This window comes from Athene noctua, chromosome 5 (assembly GCF_965140245.1).
Source record: "Athene noctua chromosome 5, bAthNoc1.hap1.1, whole genome shotgun sequence".
NCBI classification, from domain to species: domain Eukaryota; kingdom Metazoa; phylum Chordata; class Aves; order Strigiformes; family Strigidae; genus Athene; species Athene noctua.
Genome location: NC_134041.1, coordinates 4,747,873 through 4,768,971, shown reverse-complemented (window position 1 = coordinate 4,768,971; position 21,099 = coordinate 4,747,873). Strand labels below are relative to the sequence as shown.

The following is a 21,099-nucleotide window of genomic DNA, read 5'->3' as shown; positions in this document are numbered from 1 at the left end:
GTTGAGGGAAAGCCATGCAGTACGCTGATCACGTGCGGCAAGCTGATCTTCGGCTGCAGTTTTTGTTTAAAACCTGATTATTTGTGCAGGCTGGATTCTGAAACATTTGGTTTGGAGCTGGAAAAGCAGAACGGACAAACTGGATGATTGCCCGGTGTGCTACAACAAAGGCAGAGAAAGAAGGAGCCTCTGGTATCATTCAAGTGCTCGACTGTTTTTTTCAGTAGGTATTTTTTCAGTTCACAGCGGGCCATTGACACCAGAAAGTGCAGCAACAGCAACCTCGGTGGTGAAACTGCCGATGTTACAATCGGAGGGAGATAAAGTGAAGTATTTGTTGGAGTGGCGGTACCAGGAAATGGCTGAGACATCACATGACGGAGGATGTGCACTCTGTAGCAGAGGGACGTATTTACTTACAGGCTAGACTTCCACCAGACTCGACCAAAGGCAGTTTTGGCTAGTTATTTGAATTACCTGACCCATTTGCAGTAGGAAGTCATTATATAGATAGTAAATACCTACCCCACCCTTGGTAGGCAGACAGACTCTCTGCCAAAACGGTCTAGCTCAGCTTCACAGAATATAAAATACCGTTCCTTTTGAGTTAAAACTGTCATTGTGAAGACACTAGAAGCTGCTGCTGTTCCAGTAAACTGCTCCACTTCTTGGCATTTAATCATTGTGGAGAAAGCCTCTAGGATTTACCTGTTACCACCACCTGCAACACAAATCATACATAAAATAAGTCTGAAATTTTTCTAAGGTACAAATCACTTGTTTCTCCCACTGATGAGAGCAGCTCCCAGGCCCTCTGGCAGTCAGGGAAGTTGTCTGTGTCAGAGGGTTCTCATAGGAGCTTTACAAAACCATTCATTTGAAGTGTTAGAGACGCCAAGACAGTTTTCCCTCAACTTTTTTGTTTCAGTTTCTTGTTATGAAATCTGCAGCTAACTTAGCACCCATAACATGCTTGGCGATTCATTATTGTTAATTAATGGATGGATTTAAAATTTTAAGCAAAGTGCTTGAAACATTATCTCCAGATTAACAAATTTTTTTAAAAAGTCATGTGGCTATTATAATAATTTTTAAATGTAAATTATTTTCCCCATAAATAGATGGGATTTCGCCAAAATCGGTGGCCTGCACCAGTGTTGACCTTTAACATAACCCAGCCATTTGTCACCAAAATAAGATTCTGATCTTGCTTACACCAGAATATAGTTGGAGAAAGTCCATGAGAAGACAGCAGATTTATACTAATGCAACTAAGAACAGATCTGGTCCAAAATAGATTTTAAAGTAAGAGGGCTTCTTTTCAAAGTAAAATGATGATGGCCTTTGCTGAGACTGGAGGAGTAGGTGAGGCTAGAAAAGAAAGAAGAAAAGAATTGCCATGTCTTCTACTGCACATATATCTCATTGTAATTTTGCTTGTATTTTGTGAGGCTTACGTGAGTCTTATGTGAGACTTCAGATACTGATACTAAAGATACTGGGATGGGTCAGAGTAGTTCATTTAGCAGAAACTGAAGTGAAAATTTTATTTCCTTCAAAGCTCAGAGTTCAGGGTGTAATCTTTGTTTGATAAAACCAGGGGACGATCTCGCTTGTCCTCTGCAAAAGCACTGACTAGTCACTGAAGCCAACCTGATCTACCTATATGCACAGGGCTCATGTATTGCTGCTGGCTTCTCCGTGCACCACACGCTTGCTGCCTGGGTTGGGTAGGCTTAGGAGAGACCACAGACAAGTTAAAAAGGATTTATGCTCCTGGTCTCCTGGATCATTAGTCACGTATGTATGGTGTTAAGAACAACATGTTGCATTGGGCTCAACAGGGAATTTTAATGGACTAAGGCAAAGATCCATAAAGGACTCAGCTCTGAGGCTGGGCTTCAGAAGCATTAATTAGGATGTTACTTTGCCTGCACAGTGAGTTGGGAGAATTCAGTGTGTAGTAATGGGATTCACATGTACCAGTACTCTGAGCAGGGGGGACTGAGTTAGTGAGCTGGAAAAATGCTGAAGAAAAGGATACGTTGCTGTGCTTCAGTTGGTACCCAAGCCCTTTTCTCGGATCTGACCCTGAATGCTGAAGTTTTAGTAATGTGTACCAGTCAGCCTGTGTTTACAGTTGCACTGAGTTTCCTTAGGGAAATAAATCAAATTAAACTTTTTTTCATTCAACCCTGTTATTAAAGTAGAAAGCTGAACACCAAACTGCACTGGAGGCCCAATGCTATACTGGAGCCACACTTCCCTTGTTTCTATTCTGTTTATGAATGCCCTTCATCAACTAATCACTGTTTGGCACAGTATTAAATTTAATCACTGAACTCCAAAACGTTGTAATGTGTCTACCTACTCCATGGTTCCATTTGGATGGAAATTTTCTATCTCGTTTAAAGACTATTAAAGCCCTGCCTTTCTTGTTCAGAACAAAAGACTATTGTTTACTTTGTTTTTCGTTATTTTCGTATTCAACAAAAGATGATTATTCTGTCTCCTCAGTGCTGAGATCCCTGTGAACATGTAGACCTCCTCTCTACTTGCTTTTCTTTCCCCTGGGTGACTACAAAATAGAAAAATTTCCTTCACACAGGAGCTTACATTTGTAATGCACAAAAGCAAATGTTAGTTATCTAAACTTTCAAGGTCTTCCTAATGAAGGTATTAATTTAAAAGTTGATGTGAGGCATAATTGAATAAAGAAACAATGTTACAAGGCACAGCAGAAGTAGCAATGAGATGAGCACGCATTTGTGATTAAGAATGAAATCTTTCATGAAATAAAAACAGTTGTTTCAGTCAAAACCTTTTGACCTTTTAAGAGAGATGCAGCAAACCCACGAGCATGTAGTTGTTTGTTTGGCTCCTATTATTGCCATCCCATTGTAACCTAGGGAGAAGAGCTTTTTTGATCCTACAACTAGGCAGCCTGTGGGCAGGAGAGCAGGGTTCTTGCTTTCTGAGAGCAAGCAGCCCATTCACAGTGGGTTGACTTTCAAAAGACCCATTTATTGAATGACGCAAGGTTCAAATTATGACTCACTCTGCATAGGTTAAGTTTGTGAAAATCAACCTATATTCATCTTCCTAGCACCTACACAGCTGCATAATGTATTTATTATCTCTAGGGTCCCATTAACCCTTACAGAGGCTTAAAAGATCTGCGGTACAACCCAGACAAACTGATGTTCTTATAGTGAGCTGAGATTTTTTCCTCTTTTATGAATGGTGATCTAGTGAACGGCAGATCTTCTCTCTGGCCGGGATTAGGTCACAGTGTGGCCCAGCAGTCTCGGTTTGAACATTTCCTCCTGTTCAAACAGCCCTCATAAAAATTACGTTGATTGCTGGTGCTGTTTGCTGATACGTGACACTGTGTTTTCCAGGTCTCAACCAGATGAACCAGATACTCTTCGATCTTTGAGTCCTCTCATGATCTTGCAAGGATACTGTAAGTAATTGTTGTTTATTATAAACAGCTTTTAAAGCAGAAGTTTTTGGTGCTAGTCCAGTGCATTTTATTAGTTGAAACATTTCCTTGTATATCCCACTTGTATTGCAACCGACTTTTAATGGTAGATTTAAGGGCATGGGAGCAGTTTTGCTGTGTTTGCAAGGCCTTTAAAAGGACAGAACCACCTCTTCATCCTCTCCACCCATCTCCTTCCCCCTCTTCCCTCCTTTCAAAGGGAGAACATCAGGAAGTTTGGAGATTCAGATGTGGTTCCTAAACCATGTCAATGAAGGTCTACTGCACTGCTGGAAATGGTGTGCAGCCTCTTGTTCCTGTATTTCAGCTCTCCTTCCTCTCAGGAAACCCAGACTTCAAGGGAAGGAAAACACCCCAAATGACCCTTGTACATGTCATTGCAAAAATGGTGGTTGCTTAAAAAAAAGGGTGTTACCTTACATGTATGGCTTCATTCCTCCACCTATTTCTCTGCTGCGCATGTTACAAATAATGACAGCTCTTACAGGGCTGGCTGTATGGGATGCACACTGAGAAACCAAACGTCTAGTTCTTTAACCCCTTGTCTGTAGTCCTAACTCAGCAGAATTTTCCTTGTCTGGTAATATGGCTGGACTAGAGAGGGACTGTACCTTCTTATTGCTGGGTAAATAAATACTGCAAAAAGCCTTTCTCCAATGTTGGATCGAACCCTGAAATTAATTTACTTCCTCTCTGTTCATAAATACTGTGTGTCAGCTTTCTGTGAGCCACGGTATGTTAACCTATTTGCAGAGATTCCTACAGAAAGGAACTGCCAAAATTGCATGTAAGATTATTTACAACAAACTAACATGAAAAATGAACGTTGGCCAGATACTTGTGCATGTCTTTACTCAGGGAACACACATTACCCTGTGACTTCCATGGTCAATCACATCTAAACATAAAATATGAGTTTCAGAACACATGGAGGGAGCAGATTGGAACTGGGTATAAAGATATATATGCTGTTGGTTTTAAGCCCTTAATAAAATTTATTGAATAGTGATGAATAATAGATGCATTTAAAGGAAATTACAATCTGCTGCTGTTTGATCCTTGACAGAAAAAAAGCAAATTTGCTTATGAATTCTCTGTAATGGTTTATTCTTTAAGACAGAACAGCGGAGGCTTGGTACGAAACTCACTGCAATCAGTAAAAAGACCCCCATTTTATGCCCCAAGTTTGTAGCCTACACAGAATTCTGTTATGGCAGCTGCCACCTTTACTAACACACCAGGGTTCGGACTGGGTTCCTCTTGGGCTACAGTGGTAACAGGTCTTAAGTCTGGCTGAAACAGTCTGAAATTCCCTGTGGATCAGGCACAGAGGTGGACCTGTAACACGCACTCACCTGTGCGTTACGTCAGTAAGTCTACTATGTGCTGTTCCAGTTGTAGCTCTTGTAAATTAAAGAGAGAAATAAGCTGCTTTTTTGCTTCATGCCACTGCTGAAATATGATCCAAGGCTCAGGTATATTCCAGCTGTGATCTTGCTCCTCGGTTATGAACATACATTTATGTTCTCAAGACATTAGAGCTCCTTCTACACAGGCAAAAATTGTAAAAACAAAATGAACAACGTTCTCTGTGTACAGTAGAGTTATTTAAAGTGCCTGAGGGTTTGAACATAAGCAGACACTGTGTTCGCATACAATATAAGCGAGACTTCTGGGTTTTGGCATTTAAAATGACAATTAAAAATACAGCAGGCATGTTTCAACAACTTTATGGGATGCCATAAACATCCAGAAAAGGATTCCAGACAAAAGTAAAGATTCACAGTAAGGATTGTTTTCTTCTTTTGGTGTCCCACCTCAGTTTTTAGTGTGATGTGTTGTGACACACCACAAAACGAGTGAAACTAAAGTAAAGAGCAGAAGGTGTCTGGCTCATTGGAAGCTATTGTATGACAGAAAATGCTTCTTTGGGAGAATCCAAGTTTACAGTCTGTATGGCTCTGTTCAGGTAAGGGGTTTAGTCTCCTGCTCAAGATTTTTCTAAAATTTTTGCAAAAAAAACTTGAGGAGAAAAATCCCCGAACAAGTCTGGAAGGTGAAAACCACTTTCCTTCCTCAACACAGTAGACTCAAAAATCTCTCCCTGGCACAATTTTGCATACAATGACACTACCTGAATTTTCTTAGATATATTTACCACAGGAATGGCACTACTGCAGTCAGTCTGTTCCCACTGTAGCCTCCTGCCAGCATGCCATAGGTTATGAAACTGTGTATTGGATCGTGTACCTTTAAGCAACATAGTGTTTACAAATATATAAGGCACCTCTCCTTGTGAATGTGTTTTAGGCATTAAGCTAAGGTGAGAAGAAGAACCTGAATCTCAAGTTAAGGATGTAATTACAAGGCCTTTCTTCCTTGATACTTTTTTCCTGCCACTTGTAAACCTTTCACAACAGGAGTTCCTCAGCTTCTTTGGTTTTTTGTACCTGAATTTCTCCTTAATCAGCTCCTAAATCTCCAAAATGCTTTGAAACGTTGTCGTGACATTGAGTGGAGTTTCCTTTAGGACAGTCAGCAATTTCCTAGCCTTAAAATGGAAGAAAAACTGCAGTTTGTTTTTAGATAGTTCTGAAATCCATCTATTCTCTTTATGACACTTTAGCAATGTGTTTTGTTTTGTGAATGTGTTGAAACCACATAGCCATCAACTGACCCACCTAATGATGCTCCACCTAAACAAATCCTTCCCAAGCTTTTCTGAGTTTTTCTCAGTGCCCTCCTCACCACAGGAGTTGTGTATGGCTTCTCTTTTTAATTTTATTTCTTTTCTCCACTTTTTGCTTTTGCATTCTGATAAAAATGTAAAGTTTTGCATATAGCTTTTGGGGTCTTTTCAGGGAATGTACCTTCTTCCTCCATGCAGGGGCTAAGAACAGTTAGTCTCTTTCTTGTCACTGGATGCCAACGTTGGGATTGTTTTTCAGGCATCAGGGCTAAGTGAGAATTAGGTTCCTGCCACCCCTGAGTTAAGCAAGGCTCTGCATTAGTGATCCAGTGTCTCAGTCAGGGCAGGAAGAAGTAAGGAAACTGCTTTATCTTCCTTAGTGCCCAAACCAATCCACAGGGGCTGGGAACGAGACATCTGCCAGAAAAGAGGGAGATAGAAGGTATCTTAAGGTTACACTTGTTTCCTGTGGCTGTGTGTTTGCTTTGGTTTAGTTTTCCTTTCCCCTCCCCCCTACCACAATTCAAGAGTATATAGGAGCTCTTTTCTTTGCTTTACCTGTATTTTTTTCCTTTAATTAGGCAATAATTTTGCAATCTGAGGGATTCACAGGCAATCCCATTCCCCCTTTCTACCTTGCTAGTTGTAGCCTCTTGTTCCAGACCCTGCCACAGTTGCAATGCCATGGTCATGCTGTGAAACAAAATTCAAAGGTCCTTTTTGTTTGGTTGCTTTTTACCTTACATACCTTCCCTTCCCCTTGCATTCCACCTCAGTGTAGCCCCAGCAGCTCTTTTCCCATCGAGAACATCCCCCAGGCCTCCTACTGAAATCTTTACCTCCCTCAAACATGACCTTGGGCTGGATCTCACCTCTCATGCAGGTGCTCAGCACAGAACAAAGTTCAAGTCCATTCAAGAGCTATTTCAGGGGCTTAAGGGGCATGAGATAGGGTGCAGTTTTAACACTCATCCTCTGTACAGGATATATTTGATGTTAATTGTAGTGAAACTGCCGTGGTGGATAGTCTTTCTAGCTGTGAGTGCTTTTGTGTGCTTATTTCTTTGCAACAGCAGCTGTATGACTTCTTCATTTATACGATCAACCTGAAACTGTCTTGATGAAATAAGGTTAGTAATAGCTGCTATCACAAAAATCCTAATGGGAAAAGCAGGTTCAATATGTCTCTAGAATGCTGTCTCCAGCTCCTCTATACCTTGGGGGACATTGCAGCTAGCTTCTCCCAATGATGGAGAGGTGAAGCTCATCTGAACAGGAGAGATTGGAATAATCTCTCTCACCTGTCCACAGCACAGAATTGTTCTTGCCTTTCCTTTGCTCCTGCTTTGCCCAGGCTAGTCATGACTGACAAAACTTCAGCTGTATGGGCAAGTGTATCACAAGCCACTGAGCCTCAGTCTTAGGAAATTTATCTTGCCCTTCAAAACAATTCCTCACACTACTTGACGTTTGCTCCTATGGGTATTTGCAGGCTGTTATGTCTGCCCTTACTTGTTGTTTAACCTTGCAATAAGCATTTAGCTCTGTCCTCATAAATCACTTCCCCTCAGCTCTTTAGCTGCCTGTGCTCCTTAGTATGAAAAACCCAGGCTAAGCCTACCCTTTCAATGACTACTCCCCACAGGATTTTATTGGTGGCACAAAATCATTGCTCAAGCCAGGATTTCACTCCTGGCTTATTGCATGATCCTTTGCTGTTTATACTGACCTAAGGATCCATATCAGCAGTTCTCTGGATTTCTTACCCACATTCTCTTAAGACTTGTTCCACCTTTTCCCTCAACTTTAAAATTACTAATTCAGGCTCCGTGCCCCTTCTTCCCAAGAGCACATCTTCTGGGAGTAGTGGAGGCTGCAGAGAGCGTCTCTGCTGCCTCTGTTCACACTTTCTTCATCCCTCACTCTTTGCTGAGGGACCCCTGTGCAGCCAGAAGCTGGTTCCCAGGGGCAGCCCGGAGGTGGGCTTCCACAGCACGTCACCCAGGGTCGGTGTCTGGTGGGTGCAGCTCCCTGGAGCAGGGTTAAGAAGAGTAACTGCCTGGATTCAAACCTCCTCTGCCCGCATCTGTGGCAGGAGCTGGTGGGCAGGGAGCTGGGCCACATGCTTACCAGCCAGCTGGGAAAGCAGGGGAAAAGTCTGGTGTTTTTCCCCCTCCTGTGGGCACCTGTCTGGATTTTCAGAGCGACTTGTTTGGACTTAATGTGGATGAATTTCAGGAGCTTTGAGGTGAGGCCAGAATGTGCTGTTGTTTAAGGCATCTTTGAAGGTATCCAGATCTTAAACCAAATTAATTGCCACAAACTATCACCAGGAAGAATTCAGGAGAACCCTGAAAAGGTGCATTTATCCAGTTTATGACACTTACAGCAAGGACTGAAAATAATTAGGAGTTGTGTAATGCACAGGAATTACTTCAGGGTGCAAATCAGGCTTTGACTTTTAGGGAGAAGAAAGAAACTTCTTGTGGGCAGATTTGCCCATAGCTGCCTATTGCAAACTTCCTTTTACTCTTTTGTTAACTTTTTGTTAGTGTTTACAACCACAGATACAAGAAGGATCAGAGAGCACTCTAGCCTGGCATAGGATATCATCTCAACAGCCTAGGGTATCCTGCCATCACGTGCAAAGTAGAGTGTTCTCTTTTTAGCTGGTGAAAATTTGGAAATTGCAAAATGATCATGAAAGCAGGAGACGGGATGTGACGGAAGACATTTATTTTCCTAAACCCAAAAAATGTAGACAAGCCTCAAGTCCGTGCTGCATTTCTTTCCTACTTGCACATTGATTTTAACTCCTCCACTCTCATCTCATTTGTTACTGTGTTAAATGTGGCTGATTACTGCAAGTGCATTTTCTTTCAGGACCCTTTTGTTTCTGGGTTGGAAGAATTGTCCATTTGCCTTGCAGCAGCCGAAGAATTTGGTTCTAAATTTGGGATGACTTGTTCAAAAGCTTCTTTTGTTTCACCTCTGAGCTACAGTCTACCCTTTTATTTTGACTTTTTTAACATTTATTTTGACTTTTCTGAAGACTGAATTGTCTTCTGACATGAGGAAGAGGGTCATATGTGAGCATGAATTAAATTAAGTTGCATCTGAGAAGTTTAGTCGTGTTTAATGGCTTTAGTTAGTTATTCTACTCCATTATCTTTACATAATCATTAAAATCATATAATCATTACATTTTATCCTCTAAAATAAAGGAGATTCTTATGAGAAACTTAACTCTGCATGTTTTCTTTGTTTCCATATGAGTGTAGACATGCACTTTTTTGTTTTGTTGAATAACTCCTTTAGACATATTTTTTCCCGTCCGTCCAGACACAAGGCAAGCACAAGAAGAGGAATTCCAGGTGTAACCAGAAGAAAGAAAAATCTGGTTCCTCCCTCAGGTCTTCACCATCATGGAAATGTTGTATGTCTATTTAAGCTGTTGTAGAAAAAGCCACTGGTGTTCAGCAAATTGTATCAGGGTTTTCAAAACCATGGCATCATTTTCTGAAATTTGATTTTCTAGATCCCAGAATGAGAAAGAAGAAGATATCCAATAATCCACTTGGAAGTGACTGTCTTTAATTTCTGCCTGGTTAGTAGTTTAGTAAAAGTTTAGCTATGTAAACACTTGTTCACCAGTAAATGTTAGTCATTCCGTGCTTTCTTATACTCTGTTACTAGCTTCCATGTTCTTTTGCTGGGCCTTTCTCACCATGTCCATGACATCTGACCTCTCTTACTGGCTTCTCATATTCCTTAATTTTGTATCGATCAAGCTAGAATGGTGACCTCTAGAGAAATATATGCATTAAGTATTGAGGCAGTCCCGGCACTTGCTGCACATTTGTCAGACTAAATCAGAAACAAAGCTGAAATCCCTTCCAAAAATGAGGTTGAACATTTAAAATGAACCAGAGGAGATCTCACTGGAAATGTCCATATTAAAACTCTCTTCTTTAAAAAGCATGAAGACTGAAGCCGTCTGTCTGATAGAAACAGGTTCTGCACTAGTATTGTTAAACATATATGGAAACACTGCAGTTTAAGAATAGACCAGGATCTGCAAAAATATGCTGTAATCCCTCTGACCTCCTCCTGAAATGTGAGCGTATTATAGGGAGAAATGTGGGACCAAGCTAATAACCTTTGTGTTGGCTGTGTGAAACAGTTCCAGCTTTCTCTGCTGCAGAAACATGGGAACCCTTGGTTAAAGGTTGATCCCATGAACTGCTAAATGGCCTCATGCCCACTGACTCAGGGCAGCATATATAAGTTGGGTAAGCAAAAGCTAATTACCTCCCATAAAACATCTCTCCTCTTGAATCTGGATGGGCCATTTTGTCCCATGACTAATTGCATGTCTCTTCACTTACTTCCATTTGATCCAGCCTCTGCAGAAGGTAGCAAGAGTTAATTTCTTGATTTTCCTGGGGAAGGAATTGGACCCTGACTTTAGCAAGTTAGTTTTGCTGTGCAGACTAGTGTATGAGGTGTTGCTTAATGGCACAGTCAGAGCAGGAACTCTGCAAGAGCCACAGTCTGATGGCAGTTGCCTCGGTGCCACCCGGGAGAAGACGTTTGGCAGACAGAGCAGAGTGGGCCAACCCATCCTCTCTAACAAGCAGAAGCACACATTTCTGTGGCTTGCTCTGCAAACACCTTCCCCTCAGAGATGGTGCATTTAGAGCACCAAGGGTTGAGGGAAGTGTAAGAGGGTTTCTGTCTACTTCCCAGACCATTTCTAAGCAAAAAGAAGCAATTTGGAATTCAGCTGATTTGAACATAAACCAGAATACATTTAAAAAGCCATGACATTTTTGGAGTGAGGATGCATTTAGAAAACTTCATTTTTTTGAAAAAACATGTTTATACTGTGGGTTGTGAACACAGAAGTATTACTACTTCATACCTGTAGCTGAAAAAGGAACCATGTGCCTCTGAATGTCAAACATGGCTTTAATCTGCTTCGCAGCTTGTTTTGTTTTGTTTTTCTCTGTTTCATTTCCCTTTGCGGTGTTAAGCTCTGACCCTGAAAGGTGAGGAAGTGAAGGAAATGGAAGAGTGAAATCTGGGGAGCCTGACGCTAAAAAGCCAAGGGAACCACGAGGCAGTCTGTCTGGTTGTGAGATTGAAATGTAAGTGGACTCCTCAAATTAATTACTTTGGAACCCACTTATGTATGTGGACTCCCTTAAGCATAAGTCTTACATTATGTCACCGAGATGGCATTTGGGCTTGATTTACGTTGGCACAGAACTAGCTATAAACTGCACATGTGTGCCCGTAGTAGCCCCTTTTCAAACAGAGCATGTTTATAGAAACAGGAAACATGGCTGCAGCAGGAGTGCACCGAGCCTCTGCTGTGTCAACAGCGTCACAACTACAGGTATCCAGGATCTGCACGCTGCGTGCATTTTCCATGTATTTCAACTCAGTTGGTAACCTGGAACACCATTACCAGAGATTAGTGGTTGCCTGATGGAGCAAAAATGACTTATTAGGTGAAATTTACTCCACTAAAGATGCGTATCTGAACAAGAGCCACAATCCACAGTTTAATCTTTTTCTTTCGTACTCTATCTAATCTGTGGCTGGTATTTCATGGTGATAACCCCTCTCTTTTTTTCCCCCTTGGAGAATGAGGACATGCTATATTAATTATATCTGATTCTGTAGTCACGTAATTTATCTTTAAAAAGGTATGTGCTTTCCTGTCTGAATACATCTGAATCCTTCAGGTCATGTTCAGGGAAGTGTAAACTCTTCACTGTTCTTTATATTACATTAGAAACAGTTTCATATATACAAGCACCATTCAAGATATCTTTTAGGAGTCAGAAAGACAAACATAAATGAAGATCAGAAAGAGCAGAGCATTTTCGGTGACTGAGAAAACCATATTCTTTGGTTCCTCAGATGCATTTATTTGCATATTCAGTCTCCAACCTGTTTGAGTTGTGAGGTGCTATAAATAGGCACAAATACCCTCTCTGTGGTCCACGTGGATCTGCTGTGCCTGGAGCGAAATAAGAGAGTTTTAATGCTTCAAGAATGCAGCATCCCTCGAACATCTTCTCTGTGACACTGACGAAACCCTTCCCAGAAGGGGAGAGATGAAGGTGGTGAAGAGAGCCATGAGGGCCCTATCTCCTTCATCTGGGTTGACCTAAAGGCAAACTAAACGAGCTACTGTAGGCGTTCCCTTTCGCAACATCCCTTTCTTCAGACTTTAAAGAAGTCTGTAACAGAGACAGTGTTGTTGTGTACACAAAACAGTCTCCTCTAAGTTTCTAAGGAGAACTGATGATGCAGGAGGAATCCTTTTTTTTTTTTTTTCATGTGGTATACAGCCCCCTCTTTCTCTCCCTCAGTTGGGAGAATCCTTATGTCGGTGTTCAAACAATCCAGGAGATTTTTTTAGGGCACATCTTATATTCGGAATTGGAAGAAAAAGATCATGTCTTGGAGAGACTGAGAGGAAATGCATGTGAATCCTAAAGCCAAACTTCTAAATAAAAAATATTGTTTGTCAATGAAGATTAGCTTGAAATAGGAACTAGTACCAAAGTTTGTAAAATGGAAATACTCTACCTCTTGCACTTTTAGAGCTGACAGGTGTAAGCATTGCCCTTAGACAGTAAGTGATAGTGTTAACTGAGTAACTCGGAGGGTTTGGTACATTCTTGGGTCTTACTGAGAAGCAGTGGTAAGTGTGTGTTGCAGTTCTTACTCAGTGGGTATAGGTAATGTCAGAGACCATTTGAGTAGGCTATAGGAGCAGGACTATTGTATTACACACTGAAGACTTGCACTGCCTTTGGAGGCGGTATGGGAATGTATTTCTGTCTGGGAAATACAGTTCCCACATCAAGGTTTTAGGACTTGCTTATTTACTGATTGCAAGTCAGATAAATCTGTGAAAACATTTGTAACCTACAGCATGAAAAACAGAGCCAACAACCTGTGCTTGGTGTCCTATTGCATGAAACATTTCAAGTCTGATTGTTGAATGTAGCCCTCAGTGTCCTGACCTGGTCACTGAGGGTCACGGGCACTAGAGACAGTAGCCGCAATGCTTCATTGGGTTTGGGCTGAGACATCTTTTTACTCCTTTTGTTGGAAAATTGCTTGCAGGTAAATGCTTAGTTTGAATTATCCTCCTTGCTGTTTAACTTCAGGGCATGCTGTTGTGTTTGGGACAATATTAGAACAGAATAACAGGCACGCTTATCAGAAGGATTGGGAAACAGATACTGTAGTGCTGAGTGGGTGTCATCGGGGGAGGGTTTTTCGACTTCCCTGGATTAGTGCCCAGCACAGGAGTAGATGGTAGGAAAAATCATGTCTGCAGAGAATTGCATGTTGGGTCTCTGTGGGCGTGAGTTGAGGACGCCCCACAGAAGCCTGTAATCCCATCTCTGCTTTCAAGAATAGCAGGCACGGGCAACGCAGCCTTCAGGAGCTCGCTGATGGCAAAAAGGGCTGCGTAGTCTGCCTTGTCAGAGCAGTGCCCATGCAGCAGTATGGCCTTCAGCTGCAACAAGATCTGTTTATTAGTAATTAAAGCATTTCTTTTTAACAGGCAGGAAACATTTCCAAAGTTTTGCAACGTGTTCAGACTGTTTGAGAGAAATGTTTCCCTTCTAATTCATTGAAGGGCTTGATCTGTCACTGCTCACTGCTCCTGTCTCACAGAGATCTACTGCCTCTGAAGGACTTACATCAGTGCAGTTTATTTGGATGAATGAGAGTTGCTGGCTCTAGCATTCAGTTCGTGATGGGTGTAAGAACTCTGCTAATTGGAACGTCTCTGAAGGTGCATATTAGAAAGCTGCTGGAAACCAAATGACTTATTTTCGCACTTTAACTTTCACCTGAAATACGGCTCATGGTGTTGTTTTGTCCATGTATTTGTGTAGTGGGAGCGTGATTTTAACACTAAGCTTTATTATAACCCCTAACAAATTCTCATATGTTATCATCTTTATGCATACCAGCTTTATTTTTTTTCCCCCCTGTGTGTACTTGAAATTAATTTACATGATAAATGTAGAGCAATCAGAACAGGATATGAAACAGGAACCTCTGGAGTGAGCGTGAGTAGGACACAGATGTAATAGCCTTCAAAAGCACACGCTGCTTGCTGACGTTTGTCAGTAAGGGAATGGCCTGGAATCCCAGCCCAAGCAGATGTGTTGCAATAGGCAGAGGTCAGTCTTAGTGTCCCTTGATGGCTTCTCCTGAAGATTTGAGGCTATGCCAGCTGCTGCTCCGACCGCCAGCTTTCCTCTCTTGTCTGGAACAGAGAGTCTTTTCCCAGCCATGATGTGGTCACGTTTTGGTATCTGTGAAGTAGAGACTTGATGTGAACCTGGATGGGGCAGCAGCAGCTTTTTATAACTGCACCTCGCCTCTATTTGCATAAAGATTAGCCAGAGGAAGAAAAAAGTTTCATGCTCTTTTTGTACGTAAAGTGTAGAAACTAAAGAGATTCAAACAGATTCACCAGCTGTGTTGGTCACAGAGGTTTGCAGGCCACACTGCATGTTCACCCTGGAGCATCTTACACTATGATTCAGCTCCAGCTCTGGTCCTGTGTAACCTCCTGCCTTTCCCCCTGCCCTCCCCCAGATTCCTCCGTCTCCCTTATCTCTGATACCCCTCATCTGACCCCTCTGTTCCTGGTTTCAGAGTGTCTTCTCCAGAAGCTGAACAAATCGACAGATCTGTCAAGAGATGCAGGAAGGGAACCAGGGGTTATCTGAGTGTGCAGGTTATCTAATGGGGTTGCTCTCAAGAAACAGTATCTGTAAGCAGTACGAGTTACCCCAAGCCAGAGACAAGGAGAGGCTGGGCTGGCCAGTTCATCAGAGCCAGCTGTCTTGTGGGTACGGGTGAAAGATGAGAAGTCTGAAAATAGTGGTAGAGTCGCCCTGAAGCCAGAAAGAGGTGCCTGTGATTGAGAAACATGGAAGGAAAGGGTTTCTTTTGGTATGTATTTGGGAACTTTGAATTAGTTTCCTCAGTGAGGAAGGACTTCCTAGAATTCTTCAGCCAGTTTTATACCCAGAATGGAATTATTTGGCACTGGGTTCAATACACACATGGGATTTGACTTTGCAGTGAGATTACCCTGTGACAAACCCCCTCCAAAATATAATCAGCAAAGTTTTCCTCAGATGCAAACTGTGTCTGCTTCCAAGTTGGACTCCTGCTTGCTCATTCCTCGTCTGGGTTTGTCAAAACTTCACAACATTTAGCCTTGCTTTTCCTTGCAGTGCTGAGTCACTCTGATTTGAGTGAGAATTAAAATGTTTGTTACTGTAAATTTTGCTAGCCTCTGTCTGAAATCCAAGTGAAAAAACCTGCAATGTCAGTTTGCTCAAAAACTAGTTTTTAGAAGAATTTTTATCCTCAATACTTTTACATGTAACACTTGCATCTATTTTGTTTACTCTGTCACTTGTGGTCTCTTTAATTACACCAGGGGAATCTGAACTGTGGCAGGATCAGACACCGTAAAAGCATGACCAAAGGAAAACAGAAGTTTTATTGGCTTTAAATAGATTTTTCAACATAAGAGGTGACTCTTCCGAAAAGGCAACAAAACATCCTTCTGTCTGCTAAGTTTTCTTTCAGTCCTGTAACAGACTATGATTTTTATGCCAGCCTGAGCTCTTTTGGGCTGTTTATAATGTACTGTTTGGGGTGTGGAGAGGACATGGGTCTCTAATAGCTCTTTAGAGACTTGAGGTTTTAGCTCTATATTCTGTCCCTGTTCATTCTGATCAGGCAGGAAGCACATAAAAGGTGGTTGGAATAGATGTGTACCCATGGAAGTCGGATGGCAGCACAGATGTGTAATGTGCCTTTCCCTGACTGCTCACCCCGGGCAGGCACAGCTTTTTACCCACTGAAATCCCAGAGGCACACGCAGCTACGTGAGAGCTGGCTCTGGGGGATGCGCTGGGGAGCTCCGAACACCAAACCTCAGTCACAGTTGAGCTAACAAGTGGCGCAGCTTCGGCCGTGGCAGAGCTGTAGCTTCCTGGCTGGAGCAGAAAGCAGGACACCAGTGCATATAGTGACTGGTGGGGTACATATGCACCACAAAGTTTTTGCCAAGGTATTGCGCAAATATAACCAAAGCCATAATTTTAAGTCTTATACTCATACATGCAGAGGAAAATTTAGTTTTCAGAATTCTTTACTGGTGATGAAACATAAGCCAGAAAGAACACTGTTGGTTTTCTGATGTCAGTGTGAGCTGACAGAGTTGGCAATAAGAAAAATTATCCTTCAATTATAGGCTAAACAAGTTTAAAAGAAGTGACTGAGACATAGTTGGTATGGAGGCCCATATTGCTATTATTATATTTGCCTCTCAGAAAAAAGACATGCTTAAAAGTCCGTAAGCTGTTCCCTCTCCTTCTCCCTCCTCTGTTGAAAAATTAGTCTTTTTGTCACATGTAAGTGCTGAACAAGTAACAGGAACAAAACATGTAGGTGTTCTGAATAAAGTCATTAAACAACATGCTCTTTGTTAAGCACATCAAGTTCTGGACAAATTCATACTGTAGCTTTTTGTTTCGTGTGCTCAGGTGATAAAAAATATTTGCCTTGAATCAAATTGTGACTCAAATGAAAATGTCACTGAGACATGGGCTATAGTGAGGCTATATGACCACTGTTTCCAATCACCCTGTAATTAGAAGGGGTTTTGTTGGTGCTGCATGAGCCGAGATAATCCATTGTCATTAGAAAAGACAGTAGTTGATAAGCCATGAGTTGAAAAATGTTACATTCAGTGGTTCTTCATAGAAAGGGAACTATTAATGACATAGAAGCATTTCATGCTAAGAAGTCTGTCCCCCCAAATGTTAAAGTGGAATGAAAACACACTTCTCTCATTTTTATGTATTTTTTTTCCTAGATAATCTTTCTAACTAACTTCTTCCTGAATCTCCTGCAATCTATGATATGTTAATGGTATCATGTAATTCTATGGTATAACCATGATAAATATTAAATGTTCTATATTAGTCTATAGAACATGGCACTGGCTTTGGCTGTGGTAGCTGCCATCAACACCCGTGTCCAGGAGGAAGCATCCAGCCCTTAGACACTGTTTATATACCAGGGAAGTTTGGGAACTTCTGGTCTTGGGGTTGAAGGCACCCACTAACATTGTACTTGATATGCACTCCCACTCAGGTTTGAGTCTACCTACCTTCTCTGTAGAGTTTTTAAAATGCCATTACTCTGAATGATTCATCGCCCACGTAAGGAGGGAGGAATTCAAATCAGACGGGGAGCAAAGCACTCTCCGCTGGGAACAGGAGGAGACAGGGCTTCTGGCGATGGGAGAAGTGGGGGAGGCAATGAAACCACTGATGGGGAGAGTGGGGTTCTGGGCTGCGGAAGGATATGGATGTAGTCAAGTGTAACCAGTATGTGAGAGCAACAGGCATTAGCAGTGGGGAAAAGGAAAATGGATGTTCATCAAGCCTTAGCCATAGGAAGAAAATGGAGGACAATACAGTGGTGGGGAAAAGAAAAAAGCCTGGCTTTTTCCGTGAGGATACTCAGCTTGCCTGTTTGAGGTAACACTTGTCTTTCTGGTTCATTCCAAAACCGATAGCCCTGTCTGGAAGAGATGATGCACTTCTGGCTGTATCCACGCAGGCCACAGCCATGGAATTAGCAGTGCCATCACGCCTGTGAGTTGCTGGACACCCTTTTAGTTCACTGCAGGAAGCAGGAACCACGGGTGGCACCTGGCACCCATCACCCCTCTGCGTGTGCTGTGGTTGCACCGGCTGCAAAGCTGAGCAGCCCAAAGCAGGAGGTGGGAGAGATCCACAACAGGAAAGGAGGGATCAGGAGCAAGTAGCTCGGCTTGCATAGCTGGTTGGGGGTGGTTTTGTTCTAGCACTACCTATTTTTAATGGATCCTTTGCTATATCCCTTTTGCTATGAACTGAGCCGTTGCCTCCTATTACTCGTCTTCATTACAACTTGATTACAAGACACAATTTTGATGCCATCATATTTTGGATTTGCTTCTAACCTGTTTATCTTTCTAAGTGAGGGTTACTAGAGAGGGAGCGCCAGGTGCTGGCCACCAGTGCAAATGCTATCGTGACATAACCCAAGGGATAAAATGACCTATGGTTTTTGTTTTTTTTTTTCACATGTAAGCGTTACCACACTCATCTATGTCAAGTAGCCACAAATCTGAGATAGGCTTTTGCAAGATGTTCCTAAGACGCCTTTTAAAAAATTTCCTTTAGAGTGCTTCCCATTTGCCTTCTTGTTTGCAAGTCTGGAGAATGCAGATGGGCCACACTTTAAGGCTTCTTCATGCAATCAAGTTGGAGACAAAATTTTTTTAGACATAATTATATCCCAGAAGCTGGATCTTGTTCAACTTGCAGAATAAATCACAACAGTTAGTAGGACTGTGCCGGATTGAAAAAGTCTGGAGAGGAAATATCACGCATTTGTGAAATGCTTCAGTTGCACTAATTTCTTTTTATTTATATATTTACAAGTTTATTTACTGCAGAGGTAGTGCAGAAGTACAAGATGTTTTGTTTAGATAAAACCAAAACATGTCCATTCCTAAAAGTGAGAGAGTGAAATGAGATTCTAATTGCTAATTTTAGATAGATTTTCCATCTTTAAAATACCACTGTATTAGGAAGGACAAGGTTAATGTGGAAAATACCTGCTCTTCATTATGCAGTGAAACTGGAAGCCGGCCAAAATATTGGGCAACCTGGTCCTCTGATCTGAAGTGTGTCTCCTGTCTCTGGAGCAGACGGAGCACTGACTGAGCTGTCCGCACTGTTTGGACACCAAGGAACTTTCCACATCTCTGACTGTCCCTGTTTCTTGATTTCTCTCCTTTCTGAGAAGATTCAGAATGCTTCTTGAGTATATTCTCTGTGTTTTGAGATAACATGTGAAAAGGAAACTTCCTGATTTTTTTTTTTTCTGTTAGTTGTTGTGGAAGTTTTTTGGTTTGTTTGTTTTTTTTTTTTTTCCCCTTCTCAAATTCACATGACTATCAGAAGTCGAGGAGCAGATAGGTAAGCACTAAAAACAAACGCAGAAGAGCGAGCCATCTGGTGTGTGGAGGAGGGCCGACTCCCACAGCTCTGATCTCAGCACTAACGTACAGCATCTGTGCAGGACTGGGGATGGCGGTAACAGGGATGTGCAGCACAATCAGCCACACGAAGATCTGGCATCTAAACGCCTTGGGGGATGAAGTCCTTGATGCCCAGGCAGCTTTCCAGAGCAGCCTAAGGAGCAGAATCAGCTCCAGGGCAGTGGAAAGGGCTCTGGGGGGACACATCTCTGTTCCTTACTGCAAAGCATCATTCATGGGCAAGTGGGGCTTTGCACTCACACTGTGTTTTAAGTGGGTTTGTCCCCTGTAAAAAAGTGTTGTAAGGAGAAAAATCAGAAGTGGTTGCTCAGCCCAACTGAGTTTCAGCTTCCCTCCTCAACTAAGCTGATGGGCACAGTGTTCCCTAACAGGCTGACGGGAGGACACTCATTCCTCATGGCTGCTCTCCTGGGAGCTTCTTCAGGCTGCGTCAATGCCAGGAAAAATGAGTTCCTGGTATTAGTTTTCTTGAAAGCAAGAAGTCTTACAGACAAACCAGCCCCAGACCAGTGTTGTTCCACACTTTGCTTTGCTGTGCAGAGGCACTGCCAACCCTGAGATGAACTTACTAACTCTTCACACATCCATTGGACAAATCCAACTGAGCTTCTGAAAAATGCTACTTATTTTGCTCTCTGTTCTGGGATTGTATTCAGCCCTCACTCTAGAGCTACTACCGAGAGAGACCTTGATGGGAGTGAAACTGATGATTTCTGAAGTTGGGATAAGATAAACTGTCATAGACCTAGCAATTAAACTGTTAGGCAGTGACACCCTACTTGATATAAAGTCTTTTCCCTGCTGTTTTACCTCCCCTTCTTAGTGAGACTAGTGATATTACCTAAGGATACTCCTGAAGGCATTAAGTAGTTCATATTTACAGCAAGCTTCAAAGGCATAAATGGCCACAGAGTTGCAAAGTAGTATTATTATTATTATTATCTGCCACTTTGGAGAGATGCTCCAGGTTTCTGTGAGATTTAAAGGAAAGTAGAAAATTAGGCCGTTTATTCTACAATTGACTGGAAAATAAGTTTCTATAGAAACTACCACTTTAGAGGTATTTACATTTCTCTACTATGAAGCATCTTGAGAAAAAGCATTCCCATAAATAGCAAATAGAAGTTGTTACATTTGGTATAATAAGTATTTACAAAGTCTGTGTATGTTCTACGTATGATGGGTTTGCTGTATAAACCGTGGATCCATTGAATATATTGTAAGAGACTCAAATCTCCCCATAGGAAAAATTAGATAGTGATGTGTAACAGTAATGTGTAAAAATTCCTTTGTGCCCTCCCTGGTGCTGAATCTGCACTGAAACAGAAGATTGAATCTAATATCTCTGGCAATGCTGATTCTTTAAAAGCTCTTTTCTGAGTAAGGTTCCAGGAAAAACACTGACATTTTTAGCTCTAGATGAGGTGCTGCCTGTATATGCATGTGCTTGCAGTTAGAATTTGGGGACTTGTTGCTGGTACTTAGCTTTGAAGTTTCCTTCAGCTCTCCAGTTGTAGTGCACCACATGAGTGTATTGATTTGTAGTTATCTAATAGTGAAAACAGTATAAAGAGAATAAAGAAAATATAAACAGCAATTGCTGTATTTGCAATGGTGGTGAGAGGAATAGAGCTGGAAAGAGCAGTGGATTGTATGCTGTATCCTACTTCCATCCTGTGTCCGCTTTTTTCAAGGAATAGATTCAGCATTGCA

At 41.9% G+C, this 21,099-nt stretch overlaps 1 long non-coding RNA gene across 3 annotated transcripts in view; it reads left to right on the top strand.

Moving 5' to 3' along the window:
* The window catches only part of LOC141960529 (uncharacterized), a 176,248-nt gene that overhangs the window by 86,982 nt on the left and 68,167 nt on the right, over nt 1-21,099 (top strand). For all 3 annotated transcript variants that reach the window (XR_012633664.1, XR_012633665.1, XR_012633663.1), the window contains exon 5: nt 3,402-3,466. This is a non-coding gene — a long non-coding RNA (uncharacterized LOC141960529). The remainder of the gene's footprint in view (nt 1-3,401; nt 3,467-21,099) is intronic.